Source organism: Arvicanthis niloticus, chromosome 7 (assembly GCF_011762505.2).
Source record: "Arvicanthis niloticus isolate mArvNil1 chromosome 7, mArvNil1.pat.X, whole genome shotgun sequence".
Classification (NCBI taxonomy): Eukaryota; Metazoa; Chordata; class Mammalia; order Rodentia; family Muridae; genus Arvicanthis; species Arvicanthis niloticus.
In genome coordinates, this window is record NC_047664.1 from 86,336,468 (window position 1) to 86,342,961 (window position 6,494).

The window sequence follows — 6,494 nt, forward strand, 5'->3', positions numbered from 1 at the left end:
GGCAGTCGAAGGGGAGGTGGAGAAAAAGGCTTGTGGAAGGAGACAGAGAGAGAGAGAGAGAGAGAGAGAGAGAGAGAGAGAGAGAGAGAGAGAAAGGTGATAGAAGAAGTCGACAGGGGAGGAAGATGATGGAGGAGCAGGAGGTAGAAGGACAATGGAAGAGAAGCAGGTGACCTTGAAAAACTGAAAGTTCTAAAGGGTCTCATAGCTAGGGAATAGGGAATAGAGTAGTGTGATGGTAAATCTGCCCAATCTAGGCATGCAGTTTTTATCCATAATTATTGAGTTGTGTGTTTTTTTTTTTTTTTTTTTACCACAACACAGGACTTGCAAATAAATTGTTCAGTGTTGTGGCTTGTCCTTTTTGTTCTTTTAATGCTGTTATTTGGTGCAGAAATATTTTAATTTTTATGAGGTCTGATTTACAAAGTCCCATGTTGCTGCTTGTTTGTTTTGAAGTCATACTGAAAAATGATTTTTAAAATCTAGTGACCTTATATATTTTCATACTTTGACCAGCATTTCATATCACCCTTTACCCCTTTACTCCATTTTGAATGTATGTGGTAGGATGTAGAAGGTCAATCTTTAATTTTTTTTATGTCAAATGTTTCTCATCATCATTTGGCAAAAGTATGGATACTTTTCCTTAGGTTGCTTTGTGATGCTTGCCAAAGTCAACCTGCTTTGTCCATCTCATGTCATTCTGCCAGCACTGTACCCAACCCCAGCCTTGTCATGCACATCCTGTGTGCCAGACTAGTCTGCTGAGTCCTCCAGACTTTTCCTTGTCTGTGCAATAGCCAACATTTAGAGCTAGCCTGGGTCACATATCCTAGTCTGGTCCTGCCTGGCAAGTGTATCTTATTCCTCAAGCTGCAGATCTATCCTTGTTCAAGCAAATCTATACTTGTTCAGTCTTGTTAGCCCTTCTTGTGCTTTTTCATAAATTCTAAGTCTATCCTTGAGTGCTAATCCTGTCTATTTGTTTAGTTTTATCACTTTCCTGGTTCCTAGTTAGCCTGAATCATATTCAACCTCTAGGCTGAGCCTGGAATACACATTTGTATGTTAGGCCAGTTTGTAAGCCCCTTGAATCTAACTGGCCTAAATAATCTACACCCCTCAGGCCTAGGCTCAATCACACAACTTTTATGTCTTCCAGCCTGGGGAGTGAGCACAAACATCCTGGTTCAACTGTATTACCCTCACATTCCTGGGCAATCTGTGAGCAGCATAATTTTCATATCAGTCCAAGTAGACACAGGCATTTATCCCATTCACATGCATTCTTGTTAGCAATTTTTACAATCTCTTTCATCTTCTTACACATAGATCCATGAGAATCAAGGAGGGATTTGAGAAAGACATTCTATTTAGGGCTGAGTGCTCTGATGTCACACATACTCTGGGCTTTATTTTATCTTCTGAATGATGAAACTTCTGTAATAAATATTGTTTTTCAGCTTCTATTTTGTGGAATAGTTTAGGACATAATAGTATTAGGTTTCCATTGAAAGCCAGGTAGATTTTAGCTCTTAATTTATCTGACCTTGGATCGGTCTTTTTGGGAAATGTTTTGTTATTGCTCCTATCTCAGTACATATCCTAGGTCTATTTAAATTGTTTATTTTCTCTTGATTGAACTTTCATAGGTCATATACATTTCTTTTAGGACTTTCAGTTTATTGCAACACATTTTTAAAGTACATCCTTCAAATTTTTAGAATTTTATTGATGACTTTTCTAGAGCTAAAATTTATAAATTTGGATTCTTTTTCTTTTGATTAATATGGCAAAGTGTTTGTTTGTGGGAAGAAAACATGATGAACCAGAAAGATCTGACAGAATGAGTGAGATATAGGATATGTCCAACTGTCACAAGAACAGCACAGGAAGGAGAAACTATTTAGGATAGCAGCACAGGGAGAGAGGGGTCAGTCAGTTGAGTTCAGTCAGTTTGGCACAATTCAGTCAATTGGGAGTCAATGCCATTTAGTTGAGTTGAGAATCAGTGCAGTGAATGCCTAGCACTGGAACTGAGTGCTGGTCAGCAGAGGCAGTTGACGCCAGAGAACAAGGAGCCAGAAGATTAGAAAAAATTTTCAGTTAGTTTGATGCTAAGTAGACAAATTCAGTGAGATGCTGAGAGTAGCCAGATTGAATCAGTCAGTTAGAAAGGAGTTTGGGAACACCCTTATAATAAACTCCAAGCCATGAATTTGCTATAGTCCCTTAACTCACATGCTGACCATCTCAAATCAGTTAAAAAGGTTAAAGAAGGACTGGGTCTAACCCTTGTATTCCTAAATGTGTTATACTGGTACAATGCCTATGATAGTAACAATATTCATCTCACTCTTATATCACTAGGAAGCTCATGCCAATGAAAACCTTAAAATTTGTAATCAAAGTAAATTGGTGCCATTTAAGAATTTATATCTTCATCTTGATACTAATTATACAGATTTCTACTAATAGGTTATGGCTATGCAATTAACCCCTAGCTAATCCTCTCTATTCCCACAAAACCACTACTTTTCCCTAGAAAGACAGTCCAACATTTACCACCTTAGTCCCCAAGCCCAGGGAATAGGGGCGCTGACTCTTCATTAGCTTCTTCAAGATGATTATGGGTGTTGAGATATTAGAAGAGGAGTGGGGGGAAGAGCAAATTGACAATCCTCTGATGCTGTGTCTTCACTGCCTCCAGATGGAATTCCAGGACCTCAGAGGTTTGAGCAGGTCTGCCCAGCTTGCTTGTTGAGTAGATACACCAAGGCTGATCATTCTGCAATATACAATTCTCAAAACAAATTTTAGTATCAAGATAGTTTTTTTTTTAAGAGGGCTGACATTTTATTAAGAATGTTGGTTCTAACTGCTTTTCTTTTTTCCCCCTCTTTTATTGGATATAATATTTACATTTCAAATTTTATCCCCTTACTGCATTTCCCCCACCACCCAGGAACCCCTTATCCCATCCCCCCTCCTCCTGCTTCTATGAGGGTGTTTACCCATCTACCCCCCAGCCCCCTCCCCACCCTCAGATTCCCCCCCCCCCCAGTGCTCAGCCTTCAAGGTACCAATGACCTTGTCTCCCACCTATGCCCAACAAGGCCATCCTCTCCTACATATACAGCTGGAGTCATGTGTCTCTCCATATGTGCTCCTAGGTTACCTTACATGGCTAGTTGGTTTTCAAAACATCAGAAATCCTTAGAATTGACATTACAAACATTTCTGTATTAATGTTCATTTTCATTAGAGACCTGTCTGCTCCTGATTTCTAAGAAGAAATTGAGCATCCTTGGAGTTACTCCAGTTGTGGTGAGACAGCCACTAGGCAAGAATTGCCTCTTTCCGTCTACAGACACACTACTGTGCAGAAAAGGACACACTTGCAGAATAGTCGACTGATTATATCTGCCTAGACAGAGTAATCAGCCCTTAATAATTTTGCAGCACTAAGGTTTGTCAGATGATCCTGGGCCAGAAGGCAGAAGAACAGATGCTCCAATGTTTTGAAGTAGAGCGAGTGTCCAGGTGTTCAGAGGTCTCTATAAATTGGCTAAGTTTTAGAAGCTATGCTTTGTGCTTCCCACAATTATAGTTAACTCAGTCATTCTGGATTTCTGACGGGGTTGAAAACTTATAGCTCTTTACTTTGAGAGAAAAGATTTGAGTGGATGGTCGTCAGCTGACATTCATCCTAAAGCCAGGTTTAGAACTAAATGTTTTAGTTAGGATAGATGACAGAGGTGCTGGTTAGTCAACAAAAGGATGGACTGGGTATTAGGACTAGCTTGTACCTCACTGGTACAAATTGGCATAATTATGCTCTAATTGTATTTTGAGAGAAAAGTTTCATTTTAACAGGAAGGGTGATATGTAGGAGAAGCTAAGGTGGGAGGAGTACTGAGAGGAAGAAAAGGAGTAAGAAGAGGAGAAGAAGAAGGAGAGGAGAAGCTAGATGATGAAAGAGAGAAAGAGGGGGGAGACAGGGAGGCAGATGTTCATGTATCTCCACCAGTCAAAGATAGTTGTTATATCTAGGTTGGGTAGTGGGTTACACCTCTGATTGAGCAATAATAAACTTATAAAGCCTATGATTAACATTTTTAAAAAAATGTATAAATGCAAAAAGGAAAAGGGGGATGGGATAGGAGTTTTCTAAGGGGGGATGGGGAAAGGGGATGGCATCTGAAGTGTAAATAAAATATCTAATAAAAAATAAAAAAATAAAATACTTTTCTCAAAAAAAAAAAAAAAAAAAGAAAAGAAAAAAAAAAAAGAAAAAAAAAGAAAGGAGTTTGGGCCAGAAAAGCTGAGTTGAACCAGCCACCCAGAGTTCAGAAAGGGTGAGCTATATAGCAGTAAGACTCTGAGATGACAAATACATCAGATGATTAAAAGTTACTTTTACAAATTGTTCTTATTTTGTTGCAGTGTTGTTTTTTCTTCCCTTTTTGATGAATTATTTTGGGTTTATTTGTGCCTTGTGTCTTCTTGGCTGTAGTTAAATATTTATTCTTGCTAAAGTTGTTTCCTAGGATTTTCTGTAGAGCTGAAATTGTGGACAGAAGTTGTTTAATTTTTTTTAATCATTAAATGTTTTTCTTTACCCTTTGATTGTGGTTGACATTTTGCTAGACATTGTAGTCTAGATTGGCAGAAGTGATTTTTCAGAGTTTTTAGAACATACATTCAGGCCTTTCTGAATTTCAGAGTCTGTATTAAAAATGCCAGGTGTTATTCCAATGGGTCTGCCTTCGTGTATTACTTTGTCCCTTTCTTTTTCAACTTTTCATATACTTTCTTTGACCTCTCTCTTTTTTAATGTTTTATGTATTATTTGTCATATAAAGTTTATTTTCTAATTTAGTCATTAAATGTTTTGTATGTATCTTATACCATGGTATAGATCTCTTTTTTTGTAGTAGGGAAATTTTCTCCTGTGACTTTGTTAAAAATATTTTTGTATCTTTGACCTTAGTTTCATCTATTATATTTATTCTTTGGCTTGGTCTTTTCATAGTATCCTAGATTTTCTGAAATTTGTCTGATATTTTTTATTTCATACTTTTCTTGATGGAGAAATCCATTTCTTCTACTGTACATTAACTGTTGTTTATGTTTATCTCTGAGATTTCTGCTTGAATCCCTGAGGTTTTGTCATTTACAGTTTTATATTAGTTTGACTTCTGTTTAGTGATTTATTGCTTTGTGAAAATCTACTTGAATATCTTGAAATTTTTTATTTTATTCAACTGTTTGTGTCTTTAGTCTTTCATTGAGGCATTTATTCATATCAGTATTAAGATTCTTAGACATATTCATAATTGCTATTTGGAAACCTCATCTTGTGATTTAGTTAACTGTCTCCTCATGGCGTGTTATGACACATTTGCTATCTTTTGGAGAAGTTGCTTTGGTTGTTAGTGTTTGTAATTTTTGTCCTGTGCTCTCAACATCTGGTGTGATTATGTTTGTGCAGTTTCTTGTTCTAAATATTAGGTCATACTTTTGATGAGTACAAACACAGGTGTTGACTTTCTGGTATCCTAATTGGACTAGTTGTAGTCCAGATGAACCATGTTTAATTTCCATTTTGGAGTTACTCTGTGTTTTAGGTTCATAGTCTGAACCCTGATTTGGATCAGTCTGGGTTGAATCTCTGCCTTAACACCAAGCAATCCCAGATGCAGTAGGCCAGGTAATAATCTTAAGTACCTGCTCTTAACAGGCCATGGTTACCTGATATGGCTGATGAGATATGAATCTTAACCAGATCTTAGTGGAGGGGTCTCAGGAGGACTTTGACTGAGACAAATTTATTGGAGCAATCGTACTTTTTATACCTTTATCAGAAACAGAATATAATGTTGATTTCTAGGTTCATTACAATAGTAGTTGTCAGGACAATGACATTTGCAAGCTATACAGGATACATAAGAGTAATGTCCAAGGACAAATGTGTCCTGTCCAGTTTATATGTTTCATTGACTTTTAAGAAATACAGAGTAATACAAGGAGGCCTGAATTCTTCACTGCCTGAGCCACTTCCTCAGCTTCTCAGGAACTGGAAGGCACAGTAACCTAGGAGCCCTGGACACTGACATGTAAACCTCTGAAGCATGCCTCTCAAGGCAGCTAGACCAGGCCAACTCCGTGTGACAGACTATCAGAAAGGTAAAGGAACTGATGAATAATTTCTCTGACTCATGATTGGGAGGCTGGTTCTACAAAGGGCAACAGAGGAAAAATAGTGGTTATCCTGGTTTTGGCGAAGAATGGCAGAAGTTTGTACAAGGTAGAAGTAGTATAGGAAGAGTTGCTAGGAAGTAGGCAGACCAGGTCTGAGAATACTCTGAAAAGTCCTTAATGGATCAGGGCTGGGCTAGATAGTCTACCTGGATCCAAGCCAAATGTGTTGCGTGTGTTGCACTCTCAGTTAAAGAGTGCTTCTGCAGGCATATGGGAATTCACAAAAG